Source organism: Hemiscyllium ocellatum, chromosome X, assembly GCF_020745735.1.
Source record: "Hemiscyllium ocellatum isolate sHemOce1 chromosome X, sHemOce1.pat.X.cur, whole genome shotgun sequence".
NCBI lineage: Eukaryota > Metazoa > Chordata > Chondrichthyes > Orectolobiformes > Hemiscylliidae > Hemiscyllium > Hemiscyllium ocellatum.
In genome coordinates this window covers 17,160,467-17,173,831 of record NC_083453.1, presented here as the reverse complement: position 1 = coordinate 17,173,831, position 13,365 = coordinate 17,160,467, and the positions used below count along the sequence as shown (strand labels likewise).

Sequence of the window (13,365 nt, the reverse complement as noted above, 5' to 3'; positions counted from 1 at the left end):
CTCTGCCCTATCTGGTCTGTGCCACCACAGTGCCAGTCTCATACAATGGGCCTCATTATTAGTCAGTTCAACTGAGGCTGGTTAGGATAGTGCTGGTTGCCAACAGCCCAAGAACAAGTCGTTTAACAGCGCTGCCTCTGAGTAACATACATCTAGGAAAGGGTAAATCTGTCAAAACAGACAGAGCAGCAGGAGAGGATTTATTACCAGTCTTGGCAGGAGAATGGTCTGGAGACGCTGAGCATGGGATAAATTCCCTGCTCCTCCACCATAATTACACCAGATTCGCTCGAGTTAGCTTCCAGCAGCTGTTTTCATTCAGTGACAGTCACGTTGGGAGTTTTTCACCTCATTTCAAACTTTCCATTGCTACAGGAGGGAAAGGTAGGACAGCAGACTCTGCCAGCATTTCTTCACAACACAGATTCAGGTCCTGCCCACGGATGGGCACCAGAGGGCAGCTGAACAAAGCACTGAGTTGCGACAGTGCTCACCCCAGTTCTAGTCACTGGCACCAATCTTCTACCTTTGCCCCCTATCCTTGCACACCATTTCTATCCATGCCACCTTAAATGCCCACCTGGCGGTGTTGGTACACACAAGTTGCCAAGTCGTTTTGAACATGCTCTGGAGATTTAAACACATGATGTACCACTTCCAATCATGCCAGCCTCTTTCTCTCACTACTTTAACACTGCAAAGCAAATTCACAAAAGCACATGAAAAATATATTTCAATTAAACAGTCACACCCTCATGAATATTTGGGGCAGTGCCTACCCAGGATACAGATCTTGAATTCCTGGTGAGATGGAACCCTCTAAATCACACTGTGACTCCGCCAACTATGCCAGTTATCATCCAAGGCCAATGCCCACACTGAACTGTGCAATCCCACCTAGGTTGGCACCCACTTTGGTGCCAAGGAGCTGCTACCACTGCCTCAGGGAATGCCAAGACCTGGCTGAAGAGATGGATCTTGTTCAGCAGGGCTCGAGGGCCGGTTGCCACCCACCCACCGTTGCCATGGACTCTTGAGGAATTAAAGACGGTTGATAGGATACCATTTCCAGCAACTCTGGCAAGAAAGAAAAACTGATCATTTACAAAGCTTACTTTTCCAATTTATTTTGAGTCCTGTTCTTTATTGTACGTTCATGGCTTATCTACTCCATGTTGCAAGGGCATTGGAAATGGCAGCGAGAGATGGGCGAGGTGGGCTGTTTGATTGGATGATTCCTGGCTGCCAGTCAGATAACAGAGTTAGCCCTTATTCAAATTGGCTGAGGGAAGGAGCGACAGGAACATGATAGGTGGCCAATGAGATTAGCCAGAGCCTTGAATAGGTCAGAGGTCATTAGATAGCATCTCCAGGAACAAGCGGTCCTGTGGCATAATGGCAGTGTGCCTACCTCTGAGCCTGGAGGCCTGGCTTGGTCCCACCTGCTTGACAATGACATCTTGGAACACACAAAAGTACTGACATACCTCCAGGAAAAATGCCCAACCTGGGATGGCAACCCAATTTGAAGGCAGCTACTCCAATTCATCAAGTTATCGGTATGGCACAGGAGGAGGCCATTTGGCCTATTCAATTCCTGCTAGAGGCAGCTACATGTTTTTGTTCAATAACCTGGACAGGCCATTGAAATCCTTTTCTTTTCTCTTCCAAATTGCTCAAAAAAAAAAGCTACAACACTGACCTAAACCACCTGGGCAAGAAAAGTAACTTTCCGCAATCTTGCTGGGGAGGTGCGGGAGGACGGTTCTGGAGCACAAAGGCCTCGAACGTGGATCGGAGCTTCGCAGATGTGCCACTTGGCAGTGGGGAACCCAAAAATGACACTCTCGCCCATCGAGGGACCCATCGAGGGAGAAACCAGGCACGTGCTCCCAGAGAGGCCTCCTTGTATTCAGGGGCAAAACAGGCAATGGTGGAGAAACCGGAGACACTGACAGACGCCTGACAAAGCACACGCAGCTTGCTCGCATTCGTGCAGCTTAAAGACGACCCGAATCGATAAATAAAAGCTCCTTTCTGAGATCATGCCACACTGCGAGAGAAGCAGAGAGTCAACTGCCTTCTGCTTGCTCACCCAATACCAGCTGCCAAGATGCTGCCAGGGTTGGAGGATTAAGCTAATCGGGAGGGGCTGAATAGGCTGGGGCCGTTTTCCCTGGAGCGTTGGAGGCGGAGGGATGACCTTATAGGAGGTTTATAAAATCATGAGGGGCATGGATAGGGTAAACGGACAAGGTCTTTTCCCTGGGCTGGGGGGAGTTCAGAACTAGAGGGCGTAGGTTTTGCCCACCGAAAACACGAGCAAAAGCTTTTGAAAAGCAAACCTATCAAAATGCTCTGAAATAGACACCAAAACATGTGCACACAGAAGAAGACGAAGAAGAAGAAGATGAACAACAACAACAGAACTCCTTTGCAAATGGGTGGACATGAAAGCGGAGGCTCAGCTCTTCAAAACACCAGCAAACACAACTTGCATTTATATAGCCTCTTTAAAATGGTAAACATCTCAAGGCATTAGCAAATCACATTTCACATCAGTGCTTCGAGGAAGACAACATTTCTGGGGGGGGGCGGTTTATATATTATGGAAAAAAGCTGCATCGATGGACCATCAGTGACCGCTGGTCATGGAGGGAAATGGCCTCCTGACCACCAACTGGAGCTTGTTAACATTTGGATGGGAGGCCTCCAATTTGTAACAAACAGGAATGAAAACAAATCCTGAGGGAAAAGTAAACCTTTTCTTTTTCCCCCGTGCTTGCAAGAATACTTTCCTGCACATTCCGGTCTCTGGAATGCTGTTTGTCACAGTTGATGAATTTTGACAGCTGTTCCAGTGCAAAGCTGGAGTTTGGGATGGGGTGCAGAGGGGGAGGCGAACAGAGACACATTACTTGCTCCTCCACGCAGCAGCACCTTTGAGATTTCTTTCAGGGAACAGCATGGAGTTTCGGAGTTAGCCCGCCGTCCTTGCTGATTGCCAGCGTGAAGATGGTCACTTCATAAATCACAATGAGTCTTAGCTTTAACTGGTGTGGCTGCAGAAACAAAACACATGGAAATCTGGATCTCTGACCCTAAAGGCCAATGGCACAGTGGGAGAGCCAGAGCTTAGGACAGTGACTGCTTCTTGTCGGGCAAGTGCATGGAGAGATATGGAACAAACTTGAGCAAATAAAGTGGAGGTGTGTGTCACCCATGATTCAACTGAAAGACAGAACATTCCCAAAGGGCTGAACGACCACCTCCAGTTGCTAAAGATATCCTTTATACAACAGGTACAGCCCAGGAGACCATTCAGCTGGGATTACCATGCACTGGGGTAATGTGCGGTAATTGAAGTCTCACTCTTCCCAGAGTGTGTTTAAAGAAGTTCCCCAATGTAATGGATTCCTGATGAAGGGCTTATGCCAGAAATGTCGATTCTCCTGCTCCTTGGATGCTGCCTGACCTGCTGCACTTTTCCAGCAACTCACTTTTCAACTCTGGTCTCCAGCATCTGCAGTCCTCACTTTCTCCCAATGTCACTGATGGTCACACTCACGTGGACAATAAGCACAGACCAGGTTTCTGTGCTGAACATCACTAAGTAAAACTCTAATCCCCTGATGATCTCTCCCTCACACAGACACTCGCGCATACACACGCACGCACAAACACACGGAAAACAGATTGGCGGGGGTAAGAATACAGTCTTTCCTGGTTCCCGTGTAGAGATAATCCATTTCCCTGTGGCCAGTCGTCTTGCAGTTCAGAAAGACCTCTCTGGAACCTTCCCCAGCTTTGGAATAGCGGCCATTCCCTTTTTGACTGCGAAGAACAACCAGCGTCTGGTCCGGGGGAGGATCTGCGTCCTTCTCTCTCTCTCTAAGTTGTTGTCAGTTCCAAACTGCTCAGCCAGCCGCCACCCAACCACACGGCTGTTGGCGAGCGGAAAGTCTCCGTCATTGATAACGGTCGAGATGATGGACCAATCGGCCCCTTGCTGCCAACAGGAGCTGCGTCAGTCCAATCTGAAAGACAACTCCTGCGTGTTCACACAGCTCTTCCCAGTGCCTGTCCCAGAACGTTTCGGGTGCGGTGGTAGTGTCCCTGCCTCTCAGTCAGGAGGCACGGGGTGAAGTCCCACCTGCCCCAGAGGTGCGTCATAACCCATCTGAGCGGTTTAATTAAAAAGAAGTCTCTCCTTTGTCCAACCGTTCATATCTCCTCTCAACCTTCTCTTCCCCAGGGAAAACAGCTGGAGTTTCTCCTGTCTCCCTGGAACCCCTCACACCTGAAAACTTCTCATCAATCTTTGATGCACCTTTCCTGATGCTTTGCCCAGAGCCGTCGCTTATGATGAAAAACAAAGATGAAAACGGATCGCTTTTCCAGTCGAAACACAAAACAGTCACAGTGCAAGAGAAGGCCATTCTGCCCATTGGACTCAAAAGGGACCTGCCCTGCTGGCAGCTTGTTCTCCTCCTCCAATGAGGTTCAACCCTCCAATCCACCCACCTCATCCCTGGAACGACTCCCATCATTAGGAAGGCGATGGCCTGGTGGTATTATTACTGGACTGTTAATCCAGAGACCCAGGTCACGTTCTGGGAATCCACGTTCAAATCCCACCACGACAGACGGTGGAATTTGAATGCAATAACTTCCAGAAATTACCACAGTCTAATGAATCCATCGTCAGGAAAACCCCATCTGGAAGCAAACTGCCATCCTTACCTGGTCTGGTCTACAGGTGACTCCAGACCCACAGCGATGGGGTTGGCTCTTAACTCCCTCTGGGCAATTAGGGATGGGCAATAAATACTGCCTCAAATGCAAATGTGTTGCTGGTCAAAGCACAGCAGGCCAGGCAGCATCTCAGGAATAGAGAATTCGACGTTTCGAGCATAAGCCCTTCATCAGGAATCAATAAATACTGCCTGCCCAGCGACGGCCTCATCCCTTGAATGAATAATGAAAAGAAAAAAAATTTCTTCTCCATCCCTACCCCAGAGTTTCAGCAGTGGTCTTCGGGATCGTGCATGACCGTGATGCACACCGCAGTCGAATAACCCGCCTACTGCTATATTAGCAACACAACTGGAGATTTCCGAGTTGTTGAGGGCAGGGGAGTAGCGATGGATTGACGTTTCCCGCACTCACCCCCAACACCTCCCTCCCCATCACCACCACATTCCTCCCCAAGCATTCATCACACCAAGATCCCCCCGCCCCCCCCTCCTCGGGGAGTGAAAACTGACCCAAAATGAAGCAAATAGCCAATGTGTCAACTGGAGCAAAATAATGGTTGGCAGAACTGCAACCTGCAAACCACAATGGAAAACTGCATTTGCATAGCGCCATAGCGCTATTTAACGCCCGGCATCTCTCCACAGGGCGAAGGGAGCAAATGGCGAGAGCTCCCACCATTGGCTGCTTGCTGTACTTTCCTGTGGGAAGCGGGGCTGAGATTAGGAAGAAGCCCTGTAGGCCTCCATCCCGGCATCCGTCGGTATGCCCAGGACAGGAGGCGAAGATCGGCCAAAACCGAAAGGGTGAGTAGTTGGGGAGACGCAGGGAGGACTCCACTCAGACCGAGTGGCACAAGTGCCTGGCAATAAAGCTACAGACCACAGGAGGGCAATTGCAGTCACAGTGTTTGAACTGTTGCCCACCCCCCCCCCCCAAACATCACAGAAATGACACAAATCCTCAAGAGCTGCAACATGTGAAGAATGAACTGCTGCAGGAAGTGGTGGATGTGGGCACAACTATAACGTTTAAAAGACATTTGGATAAGTACAAGAGGAGGGAAGGTTTGGAGGGATATGGGCCAGGAGCAGGCAGGTGGGACTAGGTTAGTTTGGGATTATGGACTGGTTGGGCCGAAGCATCTGTTTCCCTGCTGTATGACTCTAACAAAGTAAATCCCAGGCAGGAATCCCAATGATATGACACAGATCTCGAGGTACCGTTCTGCTGTTTTCTCAATCAGTATTCTGTTTTGCTTTCCATCAATCTCTTCTCTTTCTGGACAGAAGTTTTATTTCAATGCTCCTACTGAACGCTAATGGCTCTACAAAAAACAGCCTCTTTCTGAAACCAGGGAATTTTCTAACCCGTACCAAAGCAGACCTGTTTCCCCAATACACAGTTATCATTTCCAGGTATTGGTTCGGTCTGTAGGGGTTAAAGTTGAAAGTACAGAAACTAAAAATCAAAATCTGAGTACTGAAAGTCTGCCCACAGTAAGCAAAAATTTTCATTCATGTTGTGCCTTCATGTAGTTAGGTGTCCCAAGTTGATTGACAGGAGGAATACAAAATGCGACATCAGGGCAGCTGGGGCTGTTTTCCCTGGAGCGTCGGAGGCTGAGGGGTGACCTTACAGAGGTTTATAAAATCATGAGGGGCATGGATAGGGTAAATAGACAAGGGCTTTTCCCTGGGGTGGGGGAGTCCAGAACTAGAGGGCATAGGTTTAGGGTGAGAGGGGAAAGATATAAAAGAGACCTAAGGGGCAACTTTTTCACACAGAGGGTGGTACGTGTATGGAATGAGCTGCCAGAGGAAGTGGTGGAGGCTGGTACAATTGCAACATTTAAGCAGCATTCGGATGGGTATATGAAAAGGAAGGGTTTGGAGGGATATGGTCCGGGTGCTGGCAGGTGGGACTAGATTGGGTTGGGATATCTAGACAAGTTGGGCCAAAGAGGGTCTGTTTCCGTGCTGTACATCTCGGTGACTCCATGGCTGCAGACAGCAAATTGATAATCCTCACTCGTTGCACAGATTGCTTCCAATCTAGTCGCTTTGGAAAAATGAAAGAAAAAAGGTTCCAGGGAGCAAGTTTCCAGTTAAACTCATCAGCAGCTCCATGAGCACAACGTACCTCCTCCGTGCTTTCCAGGGAACAGCTCAGCTTCCTATCGAAGCCGAGGTTCACTGCTGCTTCCTTTGTCTTGTTAAAACACTTGGTCCACTCAAAGCTTTTCAAAAAACAAGTCCCAGTTAACAAACAAACAAACAAACAAACAACCAAACACTGTCAATGCTGAATAATCACTGGCTCCAGAACCACGCTGTGTTAGTTCAGCTCCCCAAAAGTCATGCCCACTCACAATTTCACTCAGTGCAGACTGACTGAACAAAGTGTTCCTCTCCAATGACTAACATAGATCCACAGAATGAACTGTTCATCAGGACTCCGAGTTTAGCTCCTGATAGGGCCATTTAAATATCGACAAGTGGTTGCGTGAACGTATCTGACCACCACTGCCAATGCAGTCACCACTAGCAACAGAATCGCCAGTTCCGATGCAATCACCACTGCCGCTACCAAAAGCATCCCCAGTGCCAACACCAGTACCAGCCCCACTGCCACAGCTATCACCAGTGCCAACACCACATTGTGTACAAGAAACTGTAGGGAATGGAAAAGATTGATTCAGTTAGGCCACACAACAACATGTACTACTGACAAATGCAGCTCAATACCCAGACTGTAGCCTGGGGCAAGGTTGGGTTCTTAAACTCTATTGAGTTCTCTACTGAGATGGAAGTTATGGTTTGGAATCGAAAGATGGGTAGATGGCCTGAACGGTTCCGGTCCCCTCAAAATCTGGGCTCACATTTGTGAATTGGATAGGAAATCACATCAGACTGAATCAGCGCTGCCAATGGGCCTCTTGAACAAGAGGAAAGATACTTTCACAGCAACATCGAGACTCCATCCAGCATTGTGGACACAATTGGTGAAGTGAAGGGATGTGGTTTAATCAGACCAGAAGGTGTAGAAGCAGAGGTAGGCCCTTCAGTCCATCCAGTATGTTCTGTCATTCAATCATGGTCAATGTGATCGTCAACACCACTTTCTTATGTTTTCCCTGACATCTCATAACAAGATGGCGACCCCACATTCTAACGAAACAGCGCTTAAAGTGTTGGTGATGTAATCCCATTACAGCCAATGCACGTTTCAAAAAGTTTGCACTGTAGAAACAGTGGTCCCAATTTGTCAATCGCGTTACAGTGACTTGACGCTAATGAAATGTGTTATAGCAGAATGACCTGTAATTCCCTGACTGATTAAAATCTGTCCGTGTCAGTCTCGAATACACTGAATGACCCAGCCTCCCACGGTCAAGTCTCCCAAAGGCCCCTGTATGTCTCAATAAGGTCACCTCTCAATCTTCTGAACCCCAGTGAGTACAGGCCCAACCCACTCCAGCACAATACTTAGTGTAAACCACTTTTCTGGGATTTCCAAAACATTCCTTTGAAAGCCAAACTTGTGGTCATGCCCTGGCACTACCTTGGGCACAGTGCCACACACACACACACACAGAGAAGCTTCACTGGATAAGGGGGTGGCGAATTGTCCATCACCTTGCTGTTTCTATAGGTTCAGACTGACCCAGCGACTAGAAGTCGCCAGTCGCACAAACAACAATGTCAAGTCGCTTTCCTTCCAGCCTCTCGGAGTCCGGGGGAAACAGGATCTGCAGCCGGAATTAGCATTCCCCATAGCGACCCCCTCCCCCGAGCCAGGGTTTTTCCCTGTGCTGAGGAGACGGAGGAGAGGAAAGCACTTCAGAGCTTTCATTCTGTCAGCTCCTGCAAACCCTCCCCGCCCCGGGAACTAACGCAGAGCCGCCGGTCTCTTACTCACCCCCTGCACAGCAACAGCTCCTCAGCACCCGTGGCCTGGAAACAACTTCCCCCCAACTCTCCCTGAACTTGTGGATCCCACACACTGAGAGCTGTGGTCTTCAGAGAAACTGCAAGCGGCTTGCTGAGCGAGGCACAGACCTGCCCTGCTCACTGCCCCTGCTGTATTTAACTGTTTCCTTACTCACCCTCTTCCTCTGGCAGGCCCTCAGTCCCAGTGCTGACTCTCCCAGCTTCCGCTGCAGTCCTCATGGCCCCTTCAGCAACTGCCCTCCCCCTCTCTGTCCCTCAATCCCCTTCACTCCCTCCCTCCCTCACTGCCCTTCTCCCTCCCCTTCTCCCTCCCTCCCTCACTGCCCTTCTCCCTCATTCACTCCCTCCCTCCCTCACCTTCTCCCTCCCTCACTGCCCTTCTCCCTCCCTCCCTCACTGCCCTTCTCCCTCCTTCACTCCCTCCCTGCCCTTCTCTCTCGCACTCCCTCCCTCCCGCATTCCTTCCCTCCCTCCCTCCCACATTCCCTCCCTCCCGCATTCCTTCCCTCCCTCCCTCCTTCCCTCCCACATTCCCTCCCTCCCGCATTCCTTCCCTCCCTCCCTCCTTCCCTCCCTCCCTCCTTCCCTCCCACATTCCCTCCCTCCCGCATTCCTTCCCTCCCTCCCGCTTTCACTCCCTCCCTGTCTCCCTCTTTCACTCCCTCCCTGCCTCTTTCACTCCCTCCCTCCCTCTCTCTTTCACTCCCTCCCTCTTTTACTCTCTCTTTCACTCCCTCCCTCACTCTCTCTTTCACTCCCTCCCTCACTCTCTCTTTCACTCCCTCCCTCACTCTCTCTTTCACTCCTCTCCCTCACTCTCTCTTTCACTCCCTCTCTCTTTTACTCTCTCCCTCACTCCCTCCCTCCCTCACTCCCTCTCTTTCACTCCTTCCCTCACTGCCCTTCTCTCTCCTTCACTCCCTCCCTCCCGCAGTCCCTTTCAGCCACTCCCTCAATCCCTCCCTCCCTCTTTCACTCCCTCCCTCCCTCCTTCACTCCCTCTCTCACTCCCTCCCTCACTCACTCCCTCTCTTTCACTCCTTCCCTCACTGCCCTTCTCCCTCCTTCACTCCCTCCTTCACTCCCTCTCTCCCTCACTGCCCTTCTCTCCCCTTCACTCCCTCACTCACTGCCCTTCCCTCTCTCTCCCTCCCTCTCCCTCTCCCTCCCTCCCTCCCTCTCTCTCCCTCCCTCTCCCTCTCCCTCCCTCCCTCTCTCCCTCCCTCCCTCCCTCCCTCTCCCTGCCTCTCTCTCCCTCCCTCTCCCTTGCTCTCCCTCCCTCCCTCCCTCTCCCTGCCCCTCCCTCCCTCCCTCTCCCTGCCTCTCCCTCCCTCCCTCCCTCTCCCTGCCTCTCTCTCCCTCCCTCTCCCTTGCTCTCCCTCCCTCCCTCCCTCTCCCTGCCCCTCCCTCCCTCCCTCTCCCTGCCTCTCCCTCCCTCACTCTCCCTCTCCCTCCCTCCCTCTCCCTGCCTCTCTCTCCCTCCCTCTCCCTTGCTCTCCCTCCCTCCCTCCCTCTCCCTCCCTCACTCTCCCTCTCCCTCCCTCCCTCCCTCCCTCTCCCTGCCTCTCTCTCCCTCCCTCTCCCTTGCTCTCCCTCCCTCCCTCCCTCTCCCTCCCTCACTCTCCCTCTCTCTCCCTCCCTCTCCCTTGCTCTCCCTCCCTCACTCTCCCTCCCCCTCCCTCCCTCCCTCCCTCTCCCTTGCTCTCCCTCCCTCCCTCCCTCTCCCTCTCCCTCCCTCCCTCCCTCCCTCTCCCTGCCTCTCTCTCCCTCCCTCTCCCTTGCTCTCCCTCCCTCCCTCCCCTCTCCCTGCCTCTCCCTCCCTCCCTCTCCCTCCCTCCCTCTCCCTCCCTCTCCCTGCCTCTCCCTCCTTCTCCCTCTCTCTCTCCCTCTCCCTCCCTCCCTCCTCCCTCCCTCCATCCCTCTCCCTCCCTCCCTCACTCTCCTCCTCCCTCTCTCTCCCTCCCTCTCTCCCTCCCTCTCTCCTTCCCTCCCTCCCCTCTCTCCTTCCCTCTCTCCCTCTTCCTCCCTCCCTCTCCCTTCCTCCCTCTCTTTCCCTCCCTCCCTCTCCCTTTCATTCCGTCCCTCCCTCACTGCCCTTCTCCCTCTTTCACTCCCTCCATTACTGCCCTTCTCTCTCTTTCACTCCCTCCCTCACTGCTCTTCTCCTTCCTTCATTCCCTCCCTCCCTCACTCCCTCCCTCTCTCCCTTTCAGTCCCTTCCTCACTCCCTCCCTGTTTCACTCCCTCCCTCACTGCCCTTCTCCCTTATTCACTCCCTCCCTCACTGCCCTTCTCTCTCGCACTCCCTCCCACATTCCCTCCCTCTTTCACTCCCTCCCTCCCTCTCTCTTTCACTCCCTCCCTCCCTCTCTCTTTTACTCTCTCCCTCACTCTCTCCCTCTCTCTCCCTCGCTCTCCCCCCCTCCCTCTCTCTCCCTCCCTCCCTCTCTCTTTCACTCCCTCCCTCACTGCCCTTCTCTCTCCTTCACTCCCTCCCTCCAGCACTCCCTCCCTCACTCCCTCCCTCTCTCTCTCTCCCTTTCAGTCCCTTCCTCACTCCCTCCCTGTTTTACTCCCTCCCTCACTGCCCTTCTCTCTCCTTCACTCCATCCCTCATTGCCCTTCTCCCTCCTTCACGCCCTCCCTCTCTCCCTCTCTCTTTCACTCCATCCCTCTTTCACTCCCTCCCTCATGCCCTTCTCCCTCCTTCACAGCCTCCCACACTACCCTCCCACATTACCCTCCCTCCCTCATTCACTCCCTCCCTCCCTGCCCTTCTCCCTCCCTCCCTCCCTGCCCTTCTCCCTCCCTCCCTCCCTGCCCTTCTCCCTCATTCACTCCCTCCCTCCCTGCCCTTCTCCCTCCCTCCCTCCCTGCCCTTCTCCCTCCCTCCCTCCCTGCCCTTCTCTCCCCTTCACTCCCTCCCTCACTGCCCTTCTCACTTCCTCCCTCTCTCACTCCCTTCCTTTCTCTCTCCCTCCTCTCTCCCTCCCTCTCCATTTCATTCCCTCCCTCACTCTCTCCCTCACTCTCTCACTCCCTCCCTCACTGCCCTTCTCTCTCCTTCACCCCCTCCCTCACTGCTTTCTCCCTCTTTCTCTCTCCCTCCCTCACTGCCCTCCTCCCTCAATCCCTCCCTCCCTCACTGCCCTTCTCACTGCTTCACTTCCTCCTTCACTCCCTCACTGCCCTTCTCTCTCCTTCACTCCCTTCCTCCCGCATTCCTCTCACTCTCCCTCCCTGCCTCCCTCCCTCCCTCACTCTGCCTCACTCCCTCTCCCTCACTCTCCCACACACCCTCCTCTCACTATCTCCTCTCACTCTCCCACTCCCACTCCCTTACTCCCTCCCTCACTTACTCCCTCCCTCAATTACTCCCTCCCTCACTTACTCCCTCACTTCCTCACTCTCCCTCACTCCATCCTCTCACTCTCCCTCACTCCCTCCTCTCACTCTCTCTCACTCTCCTTCACTCCCTCCCTCCCTACTCACTCTCCCTCACTCCCTCCTCTCACTCCCTCCTCTCACTCTCCCTCACTCCCTCCCTCCTCTCACTCTGCCTCCCTACCCTCTCCCTCCCTACCCATTCTCACTCTCCCCCTCACCCGCACTCCCCCTCAATCTCCCTCACCTTCACTCTCCCTCACTCCCTCCTCTCACTCTCCCTCACTCACTCCCTCCCTCCTCTCATTCCCTCCTCTCACTCTCCCTCCCTCCTCTCACTCTCCCTCCCTACCTCCTCTCCCTCTCCCTCCCTCACACCCTCCCCCACTCCCCTTCACTACCTCCCGCTCCCACTACCCCTCACTCCCTCTCCGTCCCTACCTCCCCCTTTCTACCTCCTCTCACTCTCCCTCACTCCCTCCTCTCACTCTCCCTCACTCTCCCTCACTCCCTCCTCTCACTCCCTCCTCTCACTCCCTCCTCTCACTCTCCCGCACTCTCTCCTCTCACTCCATCCTCTCGCTCTCCATCACTCCCTCCTCTCACTCTCTCCCTCCCTCCTCTCACTCTCTCTCCCTACCTCCTCTCATCCTCCCTCACTCCCTCCCTCACTCTCCCTCACTCCCTTCCTCCTCCCACTCCCCCTCACTCCCTCCCCCTCCCTACCTCCTCCTTCCTACCTCCTCTCACTCTCCCTCACTCCCTCCTCACACTCTCCCTCCCTCCCTCCTCACTGTCTCCCTCCCTACCTCCTCTCACTCTCCCTCCTCTCACTCTCCCTCCTCTCACTCTCCCTCGCTCCCTCCTTACACTCACTCTCACTCCTCACACTCTCCCTCTTCTCACTGTCCCTCTTCTCACTCCCTCCCTTCGTCCTCTCACTCGCCCTCCTCTCACTGGCCCTCGCTCCCTCCTTACACTGTCACTCCCTTCTCTCACTCTCCCTCCTCTCACTCTCCCTCCTCTCACACCTCGCATTCTCCCTCACTCCCTCCTCACACTCTCCCTCCCTCACTCCCCACACTCTCCCTCCCTCTCTCCCTCCCGACCTACCAACTCTTTCCCTCCCTCTCTCACTCTCCCTCACTCCCTGCCTCACCCTCACTCCCTCCCTCCCGCCCCCTCCCTCTCCCTCCCTCACCCTCCCTCCTTTTTCCTCCCTCCCTCGCTTTTCCTCCCTCCCTCACTCTCCCTCCCTCCTCTCACTCTCCCC

General features: G+C 53.4%; 1 protein-coding gene across 2 annotated transcripts in view; it reads right to left on the bottom strand.

The window, feature by feature from the left end:
* LOC132805710 (transmembrane protein 198-like) overlaps positions 1-8,937 on the bottom strand; it is a 72,259-nt gene extending 63,322 nt beyond the window's left edge. The window contains exon 1 of one of the 2 annotated variants that reach the window (XM_060820914.1): positions 8,864-8,937. The gene's annotated coding sequence lies outside the window, so the exon portion shown is untranslated. Of the gene's footprint in view, positions 1-8,676; positions 8,771-8,863 lie in introns of those variants that run through there. The other variant, XM_060820913.1, reaches the window with a different exon arrangement.
* Positions 8,938-13,365: the final 4,428 nt, after the last annotated feature.